This window comes from Ailuropoda melanoleuca, chromosome X, assembly GCF_002007445.2.
Source record: "Ailuropoda melanoleuca isolate Jingjing chromosome X, ASM200744v2, whole genome shotgun sequence".
Classification (NCBI taxonomy): Eukaryota; Metazoa; Chordata; class Mammalia; order Carnivora; family Ursidae; genus Ailuropoda; species Ailuropoda melanoleuca.
The window spans coordinates 27,851,998-27,870,697 of NC_048238.1; the positions used below are offsets into that span (position 1 = coordinate 27,851,998).

The window sequence follows — 18,700 nt, forward strand, 5'->3', positions numbered from 1 at the left end:
AAATCAGCCTGTGCGCACATACCCATAATCTATGAACATAAACATACTCATACACCTATTTTTTGTGCAAATTTCTACATATCCTATCATTTAAGGCAGAGTTTGCAATAAGAAAGGAGAGAAAATAGGCTTATGTTTATCCAAAAGCTTTTCACCTTGTACATTACTGGGGTTTTTTAACACACGTGACTTTCAAGGGTGGACACTGGGTCCCCGATATCTTAAAAAAATTTCAGGGGTGCCTGGAAGGCTCAGCCAGCTAAGCGTCTGCCTTTGGGTCAGGTCATGATCCCCGCATCGCATCGGGCTCCTTGCTCAGCGGGGAGTCTGCTTCTTCCTCTGCCTCTCCCCTGCTCATGCTCACTCTCTTTAAAAAATCATTTCTAAAGACAAACACAAGTGTTTAAGGAAAAAAAAAACTGGTTTGAAGTACAGACACTGGATCCCCAATATTTTTTTTTATTTTTTGATTTTTGATTTTTTAGAAATAAATTATTATTATATTATTAGGTTCAATTAGTCAGCATATAGTACATCGCTAGTTTTTAATGTAGTGTTCAATGATTCATTAGTTGCATATAATACCCAGTGTTCATCACCGGATCCCCAATATTAAACAAACTTATATCTATTGACAAATGTAAGCCTTGGGGTGTGGTCGGAGCACCAGAAAAAGCAGCTTCGAAATTGCAGGGAAGCACAGTACAATGGGGAAAATGATAAATAACTTTCAACAAGCAAAGTTTCATTTTTTAAAAAATCTCATAGCAACTCATTTGGAATTTTAAATAAGCTTAAGTTTATTCACAGCTTCTGGTCCAAGCAGAGGTCCCGTGCCATGACTCTGTTTGCTCTCAGTCAAATTCACTGATGAGTCTTCTGATGGGAGCCAGCTTGTTATGAAGTTACTTGCAACTGTATTTTTCTTCATGAGAACTGGGACTGGACTGCTTGATCTTCTGATATTCTCATAAGACTTCTTCATGAATGTTCCAATACTCTTTTAAGCCCAGAAAAACCTGCTTTTGTTGTGCTTCCAGTTTGATCAATCTTCTAGCAGTCTCCATACTGGCATGCAAGGCCCTGTACTCATCAAGGATGGCACTGAAGCCATCCTTGTCTCACAGGGGGAAAATAGCAATTTATTTTGTCAAATAATCTGGGAGTTCAGTTGTTGAAAAAGGCCTGGTGGAGGCAGTACAACCCTCTTTAACTCCTTCAATGGAATCAGGACTGGAGTTATTCAGCTTGGCAATTTTCTCATCTCTTTTAAGGCCCTCTTCCTTTTCTTCAGTTGTCTCAATGTCGTGCATTTCAATTTGGCCTTTTCCTTCGGTTTTTAGACTTCTTTGGACTTTTTGTGAGACAATGAATGGTTTTCTTCCACAGGCTTTGGACACTTCAGTAGAACTGAACCAGGGTTAGGGTTTCCAGAGAAGGCCTAGAGGTATATTTATCTTGTTGGTCCTGATAGATACTGGTGTTTTGATTAAAACTGTCAACAGGTAGGTCTTGGGTCCCCTGGCCTGCTGGAGTGCTAGGGGAACTGGAGTTAGAATTTAGAATCAGAGGAGGATTGGAGCCGGGCAGGTGGGTTGAAAGCAGCGGTAGAGGGGCAGGGGCGGTAGAGGGGCAGGGACGGCAGCGGCTGCAGGAGACAGGACGTCTGGAACAGATTTTTCACTGGAGGGATTCAAGTGATCATTTAATGTTGGAAGCACTCGACCTGTCAAGTAAGATATTCAAGGTTTTTTTAGTCATTAAAGATCAATGAAATCTGAATCTCAAAGCCGATTCTGAGGAGAAGAGGCAGCGTCTCCTTTAGAACATGCAAGAGATCCTGAATGGCTGGTGCTGGCAGCATTCTGAGATAGATTTAGTGCGCTCGAGAGCACTGCCTAACGACGTTCTATTTCTATTTCACTGCATCTGGGCCAGTCTTTTCGAAGCACTTTAAAAACATAATCCTTTAAGGTGTATGACAGGTTTTTAGGATTCAGATTGGCTATCTGTTGCAGAATTGCTCCCAGGGAGTTCTCTCTCTCTTTTTTTTTTTTTTTTTTTTTTTTTTTTTTTCTGCCACCATGTTTCTGCAGCGGAGCCACAGCTCAGGTTTCCTGTAGGTCTTCGTGCCAGTAAGTGAATGATTCTGTCCTTATGTCACCCCTGAGAAACACTGCTGCTGCCATGTGGCTTTTGAGTCATATCTGCAAGGTTCGTGGAGGTTGACCCTTTCCTCTCAGGCATCGCATCTGAAAGACTGTGAGGTGCTTTCTGAATTGACTCTCTTGTACCTACATAAGGTCCACCCGGTTTGATCACTTCTGTGCTTCTGTAGTGGGATTCCTCCGCCAGGCTCATTCTTCCTCGTGTCATCTCACCCTAGTCGTTTGTGGTACATGCTGCACCTTTAGCGTGTACAAATCCTGGGCCACTGAGCTGGGAGGCTCCAGAGCTAGAGAACGTTTTCTGGATGCAGCCAAAGCTGCCCCGAGGATCGTCTTTACCCACATTTGACCAAGAGAAATTAAAGGCATACACTTCCTCGAGTGCCCAGATCGCCCTCTCAGTGAGCTTCGCAGGGAGTCAGGTGATGTTTTGCCCCAGCCGCCTTCGCGGCTCTAGCCTCCACCGCAGCCCCGGCTGCTCTGGCTTCTGCAGCTGCCGCCACAGCCATGGTCGGCCCCTGCTTACGTACTGCCATATACCCGACTACCGACGGTATTTAGATGAAAAAAAAAAAAAAAGTTGTAATGATCGTTGCGTAAAGGGGATGTTTTAGGACAAAAAATATGGATCATTTATTTTAATTCCATTACGATGCACTTCAAAGTCTTAAAACTCCAACTTTTTGACTTAAATATAAAATAAGAGAATTATTTTCCCATAGCCACTAGATTTTTACAATGGGAAATATCTCAAATATAGATATGTTTTATTTTGTGTAGAATTAGGGCTACAAAAAACTGTAACTCCTATTTTTTACAAATATATTTGATATCTAAGATAATAAGCCTTGTCATAATTTCTAACATACTTGATGCTACATGTTTGGATTGATCTACCTAGAAGATATTAAAATATTACTCAAATAATACAAATGTAATTTGCATCATAAAAAATCCACCTATTTCTAGGAGGCTTGAAGACCCACCCAATTTCTTAAAAATTGTCTACCCTACCATCTTTTCAAAAAGGGAGTACCGTGCACGTATTGCTTTCAACACAATGTAACTGATTTTCGTACTTCTTATAGTTTCACTCTCTACTCCTTTTGAATGATGTTAGTTTATGGCAGAAGCCATAGCACTGAAATAATAATGCAAGATAACCAAAGGAAACATGCTAACATTAATCAATGAATTCAACGATATTAGCCATTTAGTTATTAGCCATTTAGTTATTACAGCCAAATGTTTGGGATTTTTTTTTTTCTGAAACATATTAGAAGTAGGAAGATCGGTAGGAGAAGAAAGGGATAAAGAAAGGGGGGTAATCAGAAGGGGGAATGAAGCATGAGAGACTATGGACTCTGAGAAGCAAACTGAGGGCTTCAGAGGGGAGGGGAGTGGGGGATTGGGATAGGCTGGTGATGGGTAGTAAGGAGGGCATGTATTGCATGGTGCACTGGGTGTTATATGCAACTAATGAATCATTGAACTTTACATCGGAATCCGGGGATGTACTGTATGGTGACTAACATAATATAATAAAAAATCATTTAAAAAAATAATAAAGGTTCAGGGAAAATTCCATTACCAAAATAAATAATAAAAAATAATGATATTATTGTATTTTAACTCAAAGAATAAGTGAGCCCATACTAATATAAATAATTGAATAATTCTTATTACAGAAGAATTCCAACAATAGTAGAAGGATGAAGGAAATAGAAAATCACCAACAGAACAATGCAAGAATTTCTGTAGGCAAGATCCACTGATAAATGTCAAGTTTAGTGAGTGAAACTTTAAGGAGAAATAGGATATTTGCATGTCCCTCAAATATTATAAATTTCTGTCGTTAAGATATGTTTACAAATTTTTTGGTAGTCCTCCCTCTAGGAGGTAGAGTTTAATCCTCCTCCATTTAAAAAAGATTTTATTTATTTATTTGAGAGAGAGAAAGAGAGCACAAGGGAGGCAGAGGGAGAGGGAGAAGCAGAGTCACTGCTCCAGGAATAGAATTATTTTCTAAAGAAGATCGGTAGGGGAAAAAAGGGATAAAGAAAGGGGGGTAATCAGAAGGAGGAATGAAGCATGAGAGACTGTGGACTCTGAGAAACAAACTGAGGGCTTCAGAGGGGAGGGGGGTGGGGGAATGAGATAGGCTGGTGATGGGTAGTAAGGAGGGCACGTATTGCATGGTGCACTGGGTGTTATACGCAACTAATGGAGCATCGAACTTTACATCAAAAACCAGGGATGTACTGTATGGTGACTAACATAATATAATAAAAAAAATTATTATAAAAAAAGAAACATATTAGAAGTTCTTTAAGTGAACTTCCTAGTGACTATGTCAGTATACATCAGGTAAAACGGTAGGTAACATATCTGTGAGTGGATCAGTTGTGAAAAAAAATAGCTTCAGAGAAAATCTTATCCCTTGTAGCCATAAACTACACCATCTGCCTGATTTGAGGATAAAGATACAAAAGGCCAAATTGTGGGATGTTTATTGCATCCCTTCGACCCTAGTGGAGAGGGGAGTCAAGCACAGGAGAGACATACTCAAACCAAAGCACCATCTTCATAAATGAAAGGAAATGTACTGAGACTTCTAAGTAGATACAGCATCATGTCCCTAGTATCCACTTAAGTAGCATCTTAGGTTTGTAATCTCATAGATTGATGACTACGATTTATTAATTTTAGTAGGACATCCTATTAAACAAATCCAAATGAAGACCTCCACATACTAGATTCCTTAAGGTTAATTTTATAGAAATTCCAAAATATACTAATGTGATAAACTTTACACTGTAGGGTTTTTTTTCACTATATGAATGAGTCACAAAAAAATAATAACATTCTTTTAAATACACAGTCAACCTATTAAGGAAACTATTTTAAGAAGGGCCTTTGGTATTCTAATAATAATAGATAATTTTGATAATTCATTAAAGGCTTATAACTCAGCCAATCCAACATTAAATTTAACTTACAGCTAATGAAAGTCTTTAATGCATTCATTCATCCATCATGAATCTGTCTAAATAACAAATATTTATTGAACACACACTGTGTGTCAAAAATGAACAGAATAAAAGAAGTTATGGTCTAGTAATACAGTTATAAATATTGGGGTATATGTGCCACTTCGAATCAGTATTTTTGTGTCCTTTGGGTAAATACCTAATAGTGCAATTGCTGGATTGTAGGGCAGTTTTATTTTTAACTTTTTGAGAAACCTCTATACTGTTTTCCAGAGTGGCTGCACCAGGTTGCATTCCCACCAACAGGGTAAGAGGGCTCCCCTTTCTCCACATCCTTGTCAACATCCGTTGTTTCCTGTGTTGTTAATTTTAGCCATTCTGACGGGTGTAAGGTGTCATCTCGTCATGGTTTCGATGTGTATTTCCCTGATGATGACTGATATTGAGCATTTTTTCTTATGTCTGTTAGCCACCTGTATGTCTTCTTTGAAAAAATGTCTGTTCATGTCTTCTACCCATTTCTTAACTGAATTATTTGGTTTTTGGGTGTTGAGTTTGATAAGTTCTTTATAGACTGTGGCTACTAATCCTTTATCAGATATGTCATTTGTAAACATTTTCTCCCATTCCGTAGGTTACCTTTTAGTTTTGTTGATTGTTTCCTTTGCTGTGCAGAAGCTTTTTACCTTGATGAAATCCTAATAGTTCATTTTGCTTTTGTTCCCTTGCCTTCAGAGACGTGTCTGGTAAGAAGCTGCTATGGCCGAGATTAAAGAAGTTGCTGCCTGTATTCTCTAGGTATTTGGTGGTTTCCTGTTTCACATTTAGATCTCAGCCATCAAAAAGAATGAAATCTTGCCATTTGCAATGATGTGGATGGAGTTAGGGTGTACTATGTTAAATAAGTCAGAGAAAGACAAATACCATATGATCTCACTCCTCATATGTGGAATTTAAGAAACAAAACAGATGAACACATGGGAGGGGGAAAAAAGAGAGGGAGGCAAACCATAAAAGATTCCTAACTATAGAGAATAAACTGAGGGTTGATGCAAGGAGGTCGGTGGGGGATGGGTTAAATGTGTGATGGGCATTAAGGAGGGCACTTGTTGCAATGAGCACTGAGTGTTATATGTAAGTGATGAATCACTAAATTCTACACCTGACACCAATTTTACCATACATGTTAACTAACAAGAATTTAAATGAAAACTTGAAATAAAAAGAAGTTATGGGCTGAACTGTGTCTTTTTTTTTTTTGCATCTACACTTTTATTAGAAACATTTATATCTTAATCAGAGAAGATGTTAGTCGAAGGATGCATTATAGCATTATACACAGTGTAGTTTTAGTGAGTTAAGAATACAACTAGGCCCATATGATTGTACATACATATTTACAAAGACTTGTATCTTATTGAAAGAAGATGTTAGTTGAAGGACACATAATATGCGTTGTAGTCTCAATGAGTTCAGCACAGAACTATTTCAATATGTATCTACACTTACGTTTTGGAACATATCTTTTTTAAGTTTTTAAAATTCTAGTTAGTTAACATAGAGTGTAATATTAGTTTCAGGCCTCAATATAGTGATTCAACGCTTCCAAACATCACCCTGTGCTCATCACAATAGCACGAGTACTCCTTAATCCCCATCACGTGTTTCACCCATCTCCCCACTCCCCTCCTCTCTGGTAATCATCAGTTTGTTCTCTACAGTTAGGAGTCTGTTTCTTAGTTTGCCTCTCTCATTTTTCCCCATATGATCATTTGTTTCATTTCTTAGATTCCACATGAGTGAAATCATATAGTATTTGTCTTTCTCTGACTGGCGTATTTTGCTTAACATAATATCCGTGTCATTACAAAGGGCAAGATTTTATTCTTTTTGATGGTTAAAGTAATATTCCATCGTGTGTGTGTGTGTGTGTGTGCGTGTGTATACCCCACATCTTCTTTATCTACTTATCATTCAATGGACATATGTGTATCCTTAAAATTCATATGTTGAAGGGGCGCCTAGGTGGCTCAGTTGGTTAAATGTCTGCCTTCAGTTCAGGTCACCATCCCACGGTCCTGGGATCAAGCCCCATGTCGGGCCTGCAGGGAGCCTATTTCTCCCTCTGCCTGCCACTCCCCCTCCCCCTCCCCCCGGCTTGTGCTCTTTCTCTCTCTTTTAAATAGATACATAAATAAATAAATAATCTTTTTAAAAAATTCATATGTTGAAGCCCTATGCTCATCTACTACATTATTAGGTGACAGGGCCTTTATAGATAGAAACTTTACATAGAGATTTTAAGTTAAAATGAGGCTGTTAGGAATCAGAAGACAAAAAGGGATCAAAGGTATCCAAATCGGCAAAGAAGAAGTCAAAATGTCTCTCTTCGCAGGACATGATACTCTATATGGAAAACCCAAAGGAATCCACTCCCAAACTATTAGAAGTTATAGAACAATTCAGTAAGGTGGCAGGATACAAAATCAATGCCCAGAAATCAGTTGCATTTCTATACACGAATAACGAGACTGAAGAAAGAGAAATTAGGGAATCCATCCCATTTACAATAACACCAAAAACCATGCGTTACCTTGGAATTAACTTAACCAGAGACGTAAAGGACCTATATCCTAGAAACTATAGATCACTTTTGAAAGATATTGAGGAAGACATAAAAAGATGGAAAAATATTCCATGCTCATGGATTGGAAGAATTAACATAGTTAAAATGTCCATACTACCCAGAGCAATCTACACTTTCAATGCTATCCCGATCAAAATACCGAGGACATTTTTCAAAGAACTGGAACAAATAGTCCTTAAATTTGTATGGAACCAGAAAAGGCCCCGAATCTCCAAGGAACTGTTGAAAAGGAAAAACAAAGCTGGGGGCATCACAATGCCGGATTTCGAGCTGTACTACAAAGCTGTGATCACAAAGACAGCATGGTACTGGCACAAAAACAGACACATCGACCAATGGAACAGAATAGAGAACCCAGAAATGGACCCTCGGCTCTTTGGGCAACTAATCTTTGATAAAGCAGGAAAAAACATCCGGTGGAAAAAAGACAGTCTCTTCAATAAATGGTGCTGGGAAAATTGGACAGCTACATGCAAAAGAATGAAACTTGACCACTCTCTCACACCATACACAAAAATAAACTCCAAATGGATGAAAGACCTCAATGTGAGACAGGAATCCATCAAAATTCTAGAGGAGAACATAGGCAACAACTTCTATGACATCGGCCAGAGCAACCTTTTTCACGACACATCTCCAAAGGCAAGAGAAATAAAAGATAAAATGAACTTATGGGACTTTATCAGGATAAAGAGCTTCTGCACAGCCAAGGAAACAGTCAAAAAAACTAAGAGACAGCCCACGGAATGGGAGAATATATTTGCAAAGGACACCACAGATAAAGGACTGGTATCCAAGATCTACAAAGAACTTCTCAAACTCAATACACGAGAAACAAATAAACAAATCATAAAATGGGCAGAAGATATGAACAGACACTTTTCCAATGAAGACATACAAATGGCTAACAGACACATGAAAAAATGTTCAAAATCATTAGCCATCAGGGAAATTCAAATCAAAACCACACTGAGATACCACCTTACGCCAGTTAGAATGGCAAAGATAGACAAGGCAAGAAACAACAATTGTTGGAGAGGATGTGGAGAAAGGGGATCCCTCCTACATTGTTGGTGGGAATGCAAGTTGGTACAGCCACTCTGGAAAACAGTGTGGAGGTCCCTTAAAAAGTTAAAAATTGAACTACCCTATGACCCAGCCATTGCACTACTGGGTGTTTACCCCAAAGATACAGACGTAGTAAAGAGAAGGGCCATATGCACCCCAATGTTCATAGCTGCATTGTCCACAATAGCCAAATCATGGAAGGAGCCGAGATGCCCTTCAACAGATGACTGGATTAAGAAGCTGTGGTCCATATATACAATGGAATATTACTCAGCTATCAGAAAGAACGAATTCTCAACATTTGCTGCAACATGGACGGCACTGGAGGAGATAATGCTAAGTGAAATAAGTCAAGCAGAGAAAGACAATTATCATATGATTTCTCTCATCTATGGAACATAAGAACTAGGATGATCGGTAGGGGAAGAAAGGGATAAAGAAAAGGGGGGTAATCAGAAGGGGGGAATGAAACATGAGAGACTATGGACTATGAGAAACAAACTGAAGACTTCAGAGGGGAGGGGGGTGGGCGAATGGGATAGACTGGTGATGGGTAGTAAGGAGGGCACGTATTGCATGGTGCACTGGGTGTTATACGCAACTAATGAAGCATCGAACTTTACATCGGAATCCGGGGATGTACTGTATGGTGTTTAACATAATATAATAAAAAAAATCATTAAAAAAAATGAGGCTGTTAGGGTGGGGTCTAATCTAATCTGAAAGGTATCCTTATAAGAAGAGGAAATCTGGACACACAGAAAGACACCAGGGACATGTGAGCACACAAGAGAGACCACGTGAGGACACAGCAAGAAGATAGTTATCTACAAGCCAAGGAGAATGGTCCCAGAAGGAACCAAACCTGCCAATATCTTGATCTTAGACTTCAAGCCTCCAGAATTGTGAGAAAAGAAAAAATTCTGTTGTCAAGGATACCCAGTCTTTGGTATTTTGTTATGGCAGACCTAACAAACTAATACAAAAGACATTTAAGAGGGACTGATTCCATAGCATTACAAAATATTTCACAAACTCAAGTCGTTGAAAGTAAAGATGTATTTATTACAGTGGGAAATTTTTAGAAAATACATTTCAATTACTAGAGTAAAATTATTTAAAATTATTTAAATAGAGATTTTTAAATAATTTATTGTGATTCAACTTCCCAAATACATAAATGCTTTGTAATTTTGTGTTTTATGTGGGGAAGTTGCAAGTATCTCAAGCTGAACAACTTAGATTTAAATGTTAGGTCAGTTAATTGCTATGATTACCAACATGCGTATGTCTTTTCAAATTACAAAAATAAAAACATTTTTTATAGATGTATTTATTTATTTTAGAGAGATAGAGTGAGCACGGGCAGGGGTGGGAAAGAGCTGAGCATGAGGGACAAGCAGACTCCATGCTGAGTGCAGAGCCTGACACACAGGGCCCGGTCTCATGACCCTGAGATTATGACCTGACCCGAAAACAAGAGTCAGACGCTCAACCAATTGAACCACCCAGGTGCCCCACAAAAAAATAATTTAAACACATCATTCCCTTGTAATGATTCTGGCAATTCTTTGAGGGTTTTTTTTATTATTATCCCTCCTTCCAAACAAAATTAAGTGACTTTCCAGAAATTCATGGCTAAATCATTTCCTCTCTCTCAAAGAAAATAAGCATACCAACCCCTGAAAGAATTGCTACAAATATTAAGCAAGATTATATACTGGAAAGCAGTTTTAATTTGAACTGAGTTATATAAGTGTTAATAGTTATTTACATTTTGTTTGATCACTGTTTATTTCAAATCTTCCAAGAACCAGCAAGGGTCATCTATTTTACTCTACTCACTCTAGAAAGGTACTTATTAAATCTTCACAAGTAGTTGTTCAGCCTTCAAGTATATTCTTCTTTAAAGATTTCCAACACAAGAGGGTATACCTATCCTTTATTAACACATTCCGCTGCTTAAACCTATCTTACTCTCAGAAAACCCTCAATGAACTGAATCTAAGTCACTTCTGTTATAATGTGAGCAGGATGCTTTTTACTCACCTCAGTAAAATCAGGTAAGTGAATTAGAAATTGCTTGCTCATATGCTGTACATGTCTGCCCACAGGTAGATTTTTGTAATGCCATATGCACAAATATAAATAGATGTACACAGTGCTTGAATTTATGGCTTTATCTGGTTATTACTTAGAAATATTGGCCCTAATTTGAATTACAAAGAATAGAGCTAAGCAATTGGAAGATTCAGTCAGCTCTGTAATCACTCAAAGATGCTGGTTCCTATCATTGCCTAAAGGGATGTAACAAGTCTAAGAGATCGGATCGAATGGGACTGACAGAAAGCTAAATATTTTTTTTTTAAAGAATCACTAACATTAGGATTAGAAACCTCTTCTCTAGAGAAAAAAAAGTATTTCTCTGAGTTTCTCTGAGTTTCCATTTAAGTATATGAATCCTTTGAGCTTTTAGAAGTAATGCATATTTTTTGTAAAGCTATGTAAACATTATGTACATAAATGAAAATGAATTATAACATCTCATGAAGCGATAAGAAGAAATTAATTTTTATTTATGTTCTCATTTTGTCTCACCAGTAAGAGAAGCTAAAGGTCGGTTCACTTACTCTAACGCACTTTCATGGGCTAAATCACAACTCCATTATCATCTGTGCTTAGATTTGCAATGGGGAAGCCTTCCCCTTCCCATTTCATTTATATCCCATACCGTTATACATGCCAAAGACATTTCTCATCTGAGTTCCTTTGTTTGGTTCTGTTGGTTTTTCAAAGCAAAAGTGAAAAGTAGCTATCAGAGGAACATTTGGATAAAGGCAACTGAGGAAAATCTGACAAGCCTGGAAGGTAAAACTTAACGTATCTTGACCCTTGAATTTACTGAGGCCAGGGATGGAATGTAAGAGCTGAACTGTGCCCATCAAGACTGGCATGAAGAGATAAAATGGTCCCAGGAGTCTGTCCACTAAGAAAGGAACAATTATGTGCCATAGACCACACAATGCAGCAGCAACTGGGATTTATAAGAAAGGGAAACAGCAGGCAGCCCATCTCATTTTATCAAAGTTCCAGACCCTGGCATATACTTCCCAGCTAAATGACGTTTATGTGTAATGAGCCTTCTGAAAATTAACATTTCTTGGGGCGCCTGGGTGGCACAGCGGTTAAGCGTCTGCCTTCAGCTCAGGGCGTGATCCCGGCGTTGTGGGATCGAGTCCCACATCAGGCTCCTCTGCTATGAGCCTGCTTCTTCCTCTCCCACTCCCCCTGCTTGTGTTCCCTCTCTCGCTGGCTGTCTCTATCTCTGTCGAATAAATAAATAAAATCTTTAAAAAAAAAAAATAAATAAAAAAAAATAAAAAAAAAAGAAAATTAACATTTCTTGATGTTTCTTTCCTACTCTATAAACACAGCAGAGTTAAAAAGGATGAGCAACCTCACCTTACCGATGGTAACGTGGAAATAATATCAAATAACTTATTGAATGGGACGAAATAACACCCATCATGAGGCTACAAACAGGGCAGAGTACTACTGACTACTGTTTAGCCAACTCTATGATTCTCTTCTCAATTTTACATGTTTTTACAAACTGCTAACCAAAGTGGCATATTATAAAATGGCACGCCTTATATTTTCACTGTCTAACATATGGTCCAGGGTGGGAAAATGTGTCCTGATGTACTGGGAAACACTTATTGTAGGTTTCTCTGAAATTCTCATTCTTACTCCTGTTTAAATGATCCTGTAGTACTTTCTGACCGAACTCAAGGGACCTGTGAAGGTACACTTGCCACTTCTAAAGGTGCAGTTTAAAGGTGACCCACACACAGAGATGAGTTATGTAACTTGCCTAAGGCCACGGAGGCCACAGGATTGAGTTTCCGGGATCTGACGCCTTGTAATGCGTGCTACAGAGCCTAGTGAGACGTACAGATGCTGAACCCTTTTTGTGTATTTTCATATTTAATTCTGGCAGAAGTTTGACTAGATTTAACCACACATTTTATCTAACCTACTTAACAAGGATTTGAAGCCTAATGTTATAATTTCATCTAAGAACATTTTTGACATTTTACCTCCCTATTTGTTTAAAGTATTGTTAAAAATCAGAAAATACTTACATTCCCAGATGAAGAACATGTGCTCTTTAGCAAAGTCTTCTTTTTCAAAGGTAAATATGACTGTCTGATTCGTTAATGAAATTTTGTCTTGGTGATTATGCTAAAAACATAGTGAGATTTTTAACTTGAAGAAGCATGTTCCCTTGTGCCATTACAGTCAGTTCCATATATTATTTATGAGTTTATAAAGTGCTAATGAATAAATCTGGAAAGGCCCAGTTGTTGATGCCGTTATTATTTGCAGGCTATTATTTAATGTTCTGTGGCAGCTTAATAAACTCTGTACTCCCCAGCTCCCACCAGTCTATTCAACTGGGATACTATAAAATAAAGAGCAGGAGTCCTAAGGAGCATTCCAGCATGAGAGTGTCCTTGCCAGTGTCCATTGCATTCCTGGGCATTCTCTGGTAGTTTAAGGTTTTACTGCTCCTGATTTTTTTATGCCTCATGGTTTCTGGACTTCTTGAGGGGGGCTCCTTACCATTGTGCTTAATGCAATACATGAATTTCACATAGTATAAAAATGTGTCAAAGCTCAATACCCCCTCTGTAGTTATCAATACAGGGATTTTCTCCTAAGTGTTGTCTTAGAACCTTTTTTTTTTTTCCTTTCTTCTTCATTAAATACCTGCCTACCAGTCATTTATAGCAACAGCAGGGCTATTTATGGTAAATCTGAATAGCCAGAGGAGGTGAAAATCACATGTGAAGTCCTATCTTCTCCACCTCAAATTCTAGATCTTTACTACTTACAGTGGGTATTAACCATATAGCAGCATCTCTGAGTCTGCTCACCTGGTACATATCACCAGGCCTGAACTACAGATTGTCTGAATTCTTGTCCCAGTTCTGCTGTTGCCCAACTCAGTAATATCTCTCAGCAAACACTTAACCTTGTTATGGTTTATATTTCCCACTAGTGAAAGGGGGATAATAGTATCGGGACTGGTACCCTCCTTGCCAGGTCAACAAATGTGAAAATGCTCTGAAAACTTTGATAAATTATTGAGATGCTTGTGATTGGTAAAATAGAGCTTAGTTGGTGGAAGATTTGCTTTTGTTTCCAGATGTGATAAGTCTACAGTGTAACAGAATTTTAATACATGATACAGCAAAACATCTCAGCATGACACTAAAATGACTAGTTTTTCATATTTTACCTACAGTCTATTACAGCTTGTATTTTACAAAAGAGTTGAAAATCTTCGATTTTTAAATTCTAAACCAGGAACATAATCCATTATGTGTCTTATTTGTAATCAGGTGAATGGAAAACAGATATCCCTCTATGCCTCATTCTAACTCTATGCATGGAACTATTCCATTTGTAAGAAATCACAAATTCTAATGTGTATGCATCATAAAATGCACAAAATAATCTAGGTATAAGGAAATGGGGAATAAAGGGGATTGTAGCGAAATGGAGAGTTTGTGCTAAAGGTGGCAGAGCTGTTTAATTCTTCCTGAGGTTAATAGTCAGGAGAACAGGCAAAGGATCACTAGATCAGTGGCTTTTTCCATAGAGGCTAGACATTTATAGTTTGATATCACATTTCCTAAACTTCAAACACTGATAACTAATAAAAACATTATTAAACACCATGTGGACTAAACAGAACTTTATTTGAATATACTTGTACTTTTATGTTATTTTTTTAAGATTTCATTTACTTATTTGAGAGAGTGAGTGAGAGAGAAAGAGCACAGGAAGAGGGGCAGAAGGAGAGAGGGAGAAGCAGGCTTCCCGCTGAGCAGGGAGTCTGATGCAGAGTTCGATCCCAGGACCCTGAAATCATGACCTCAGCTGAAAGCAGACAACCAATGGAGCCACCCAGGTGCCCCAAATATACTTGTAATTTTAGATGCAAAACACCAATTCCCAGAAAGACAAATACTCAAACTGACCCCAAAAAATGGAAAATCTGGAAAATGGAGAGGAAACCTGAAGGTGGAAATGAAAAATGAAAAGGCTTATTTAAATATATTTAATCTTTCATTTAAAACTTCTCCGATAAAGAAAACTCCAGGTACAAATGGCAAGTTCTGAAGCCTGCACAATCAGGCGCTTAAACCTAGCAACCTATTCACCATACAGTACATCCCTGGTTTTTGATGTAAAGTTCAATGATTCATTAGTTGCGCATAACTGTATGGTGACTAACATAATATATAAAAAAACATTAAAAAATTAATAAAAAAATAAAAACCTTTTTATGAAAAAAAAAAAACAAAAACCTAGCAACCTACTACAAGGAAAACAATAGGCCAATCTTCTTCATGGACCCAATGGGAGAATTCTACATCAAAGGTTAGCAAATGTTACAAAAGAGATCTAGCAACAAATAAAAAAGATTATACATATCATCCATGTTTGGCTTACATCAGTAATGCAAGGCTATTTTAACTCTAGAAAATGAAGCAGTGTGATCTTACATATTAAGACAATACAGAAGAAAACTAATATGATCATTTACATTAGGAATAAAAAGCATCTACAACAAACCTATAAAGAGAAATCATACTTTATGGTGATTTACTAGAAGCCTCACCTCTGAGACCTAAAATGAGAAACAGATCAGGAATAATCTCATTGTATTAGATACAGCACAATAAGGCAAGAAAAACTGATTAAACGAACAATAATTGGGAAGGGAGAAGCAAAACAGTAATTACAAACAACCTGTATACGTACATCTGAGCGATGCAACAGATAAACTACTCAAATTATAAGTAAATTTAGCATGATCTCTGGATACAAAGCCAAGGAACATAAATCAAGTTGTATTTCTCCCTCTAAGCAAAAGACTAATAGAAAATGCTTCAGAGGGGAGGGGGGTGGGGGATTGGGATAGGCCGGTGATGGGTATTGAGGGCACATATTGCATGGTGCACTGGGTGTTATACGCAAGTAATGAATCATGGAACTTTACATCAAAAACTTGGGATGTACTGTATGGTGACTAACATAACATAATAAAAAATTATTATAAAAAAAGAAAATGAAATTTTGAAAAGATACCATTTACAGCAACAGCAAAAATAGCAAAAAATAGCAAATAAAGGAATAAATCTCATAAAAAGTCTAAGATTCACTCTCCTGGAAACCATAAAACATTACTGGGAGAAAATAAAGGCCTAAATAAATCAAAGCCTATTCCATATTCATGAACTGAAAAACTTTTTACATAATAAAGGTATTAATTCACCACAAATTAATCCATATTGTCAATAAACCCCAATTAAGATTACAGCAGCTTTTGGGGGGGACAGACAAGCTGATTCTAAAATCTACATGGAAATATGAATAAACAAAAATAGCCAAGTTAATCTTTTAAGAGGAGGAAATAAATGTGATGGGTTTACATTAACCAAGATAGATTGAGTTTCCTTCAGCTTGACTACACTTTGGCTACATGTCCCTTCTTTTACTTAGAGCACTTACTTTAGGGAATTTGCAATCGTAAATATTTCTCTGCCCCCTTGAGATGTAAATCTTCTACAACCCAAGAATGTCTTTCTCAAGGACCTGAAAGCCACCCCTTTGAAATGTAATTATCAAGAAAGATAGCGCCCCTGTGTCCCAAACTGAGAGGGTAGGAACCTAACTCTGATAAGGGACAATTAGCAAACACAGAAAGCATAATCACACTGACTACCCAACCCCACCAAGGTCCTCCAGTACTTTTATGTCAGCTCATTCTAGCACTTACAAACTTGCCTACCTTTTGTTCAGGGGAACTGAGTTCAATCTCTTCCCTATTACAATAGTCTTGATCCCTAATTGCAATAGTCTTGAATAAATTTCTCCTTGCCCATTTTACCAACTGGCTCAATTTTTCTTTTACAATACTACCAGATGTCAAAATTTATCATAAAGCCATAGTAATTAAAACAATGTGGTATTGGAGTAACTGCATGGGAATGTACAAATGAAACTTGACTGGAGTTCATAAAGTGACCCATATATGTATAAGCATTTTATTAAAAGTGACAATACAGAACATTAAGAATGGTCTTTGCAATAAATCATGCTATTTTAGTTTGCTCTAAATGGGGAAAAAATGGACATTCAATCCTTCCTCACACCGGAAATACTAGATGGATCGTAATATGAAAGGTAAAGCAATTAAGTCCCTATATGACAATCCAGGAGAAAATATTTTGGGTCACAGAGTAGAAAATTTTATTTTTAAACTCAGGACAAAAATAACACTAACTATAACAGAAAATACTGAAGTAGAGTATATTGAACTTAAGACTTCTGTTTATTAAAAAAAAGTATCATTAAAAAGTAAAAGGGTAAGGCACCTAGTAAAAGCAAAAAAGAAAAAAGAAATTGCAATCTAGATATCAGCAAAGGATTAACATCCTGAATACGTATTTTTAAATAACTACAAGTCACTAAGAGAAATACACATAATCCAACAGACTAAAAGGCATTTCAAAAATAGGTATCTCAAATAGCCAATTGAAGAACTGTAATTGTGTTTTTAATCTCATTATTCAACACTACATGCAAACATTCACAAGAGATGCCATTATGAAACCGCCATCACCGCTCACATTAACAATCTGACAATATCACGTATTAACAAGGATGTGAAGCAATTTGTCCCTTTATCTACTACTGATGAGAGTGTAAATTTATGCATCAACTTTGGAAAACTCTTTTGCAATGCCTATAAAGCTAAATATGCATATACCCAGTAATCCAGCAACTTCAATCTTAGGTATATACTTAATACAAAAGCATACATATATTTATGCAAATATATGCACAGTTATGTTCACAGCAGTGTTATTCATAATGATCTCAAACTGGAACCAGCCCAAATTTTCTCAACAGTAGAATATGTAATTAAATTGTATATTCACAAGAAGGAATACTATCCAGCCATGAAAATTAATGAACAAACGAGATAGGCATCATGGATGCAACTCACAAACATATCATTGACTAAAAAAAGGCAGTTACAAAACTATATAGTATGCAATTGCATTTATATTAGGTTAAAAATAAAACTATTCTGAGGCATTAAAAATCAGGATAAAGGTTAACTTTCAGGAGGTGTGAAAAGTTTATGACTATCATAGGGTTTGATAGGGCTGTCTCAATTATTGGCAACATATTATCTTTTTATTTGATGTGGAACTACAGGTATGTTACCTTTGTGAAGTCTTGACCTAAAATTATGATTTGTGTACTTTTCTGGGTGCTCTGATCAAAAAAAAAAGTTTTTAATTGTGACATAATGTGAATTTTAGGGTTTTTTTAGAGACCATAAAGGCCAGAATTCTCTTTAGACTGTATTAGAATTGTATCCATAAAGAATATCATTTCAATATATTCATATATATCCTTATATTCATAAAGAATATTATTATTCTACTATACTTCCATATATTTCCCCGGTAATAATTTTCTCAAGGTCACATAGTAATTTTCCTCCGTGAAATTGAGAGATTAGGAGAAATCACACAGATCTGGATACCAGTCCCAGCTCCGCCACTTGAAAGCTGAATGAACTTGGATTTAACTCCATTATGCATTGGCTTTTTCATTTGTGTAGCAGGGAGAGTATTACATACAACGTATGTAAAATTTTTGGGAAATGATGAGTACACAAAAGTGCTAATAATTATAATTATCGCTTCATGGGCAACAATTGTTGACACTTGGCT

The 18,700-nt window shown here is 37.1% G+C and overlaps 1 protein-coding gene and 1 pseudogene across 1 annotated transcript in view; both read right to left on the minus strand.

The window, feature by feature from the left end:
* DMD (dystrophin) overlaps positions 1-18,700 on the minus strand; it is a 2,070,581-nt gene that overhangs the window by 1,421,795 nt on the left and 630,086 nt on the right. The gene's annotated exons all lie outside the window — the stretch shown is intronic.
* On the minus strand, positions 801-18,561 carry LOC105236893 (annotated as a pseudogene).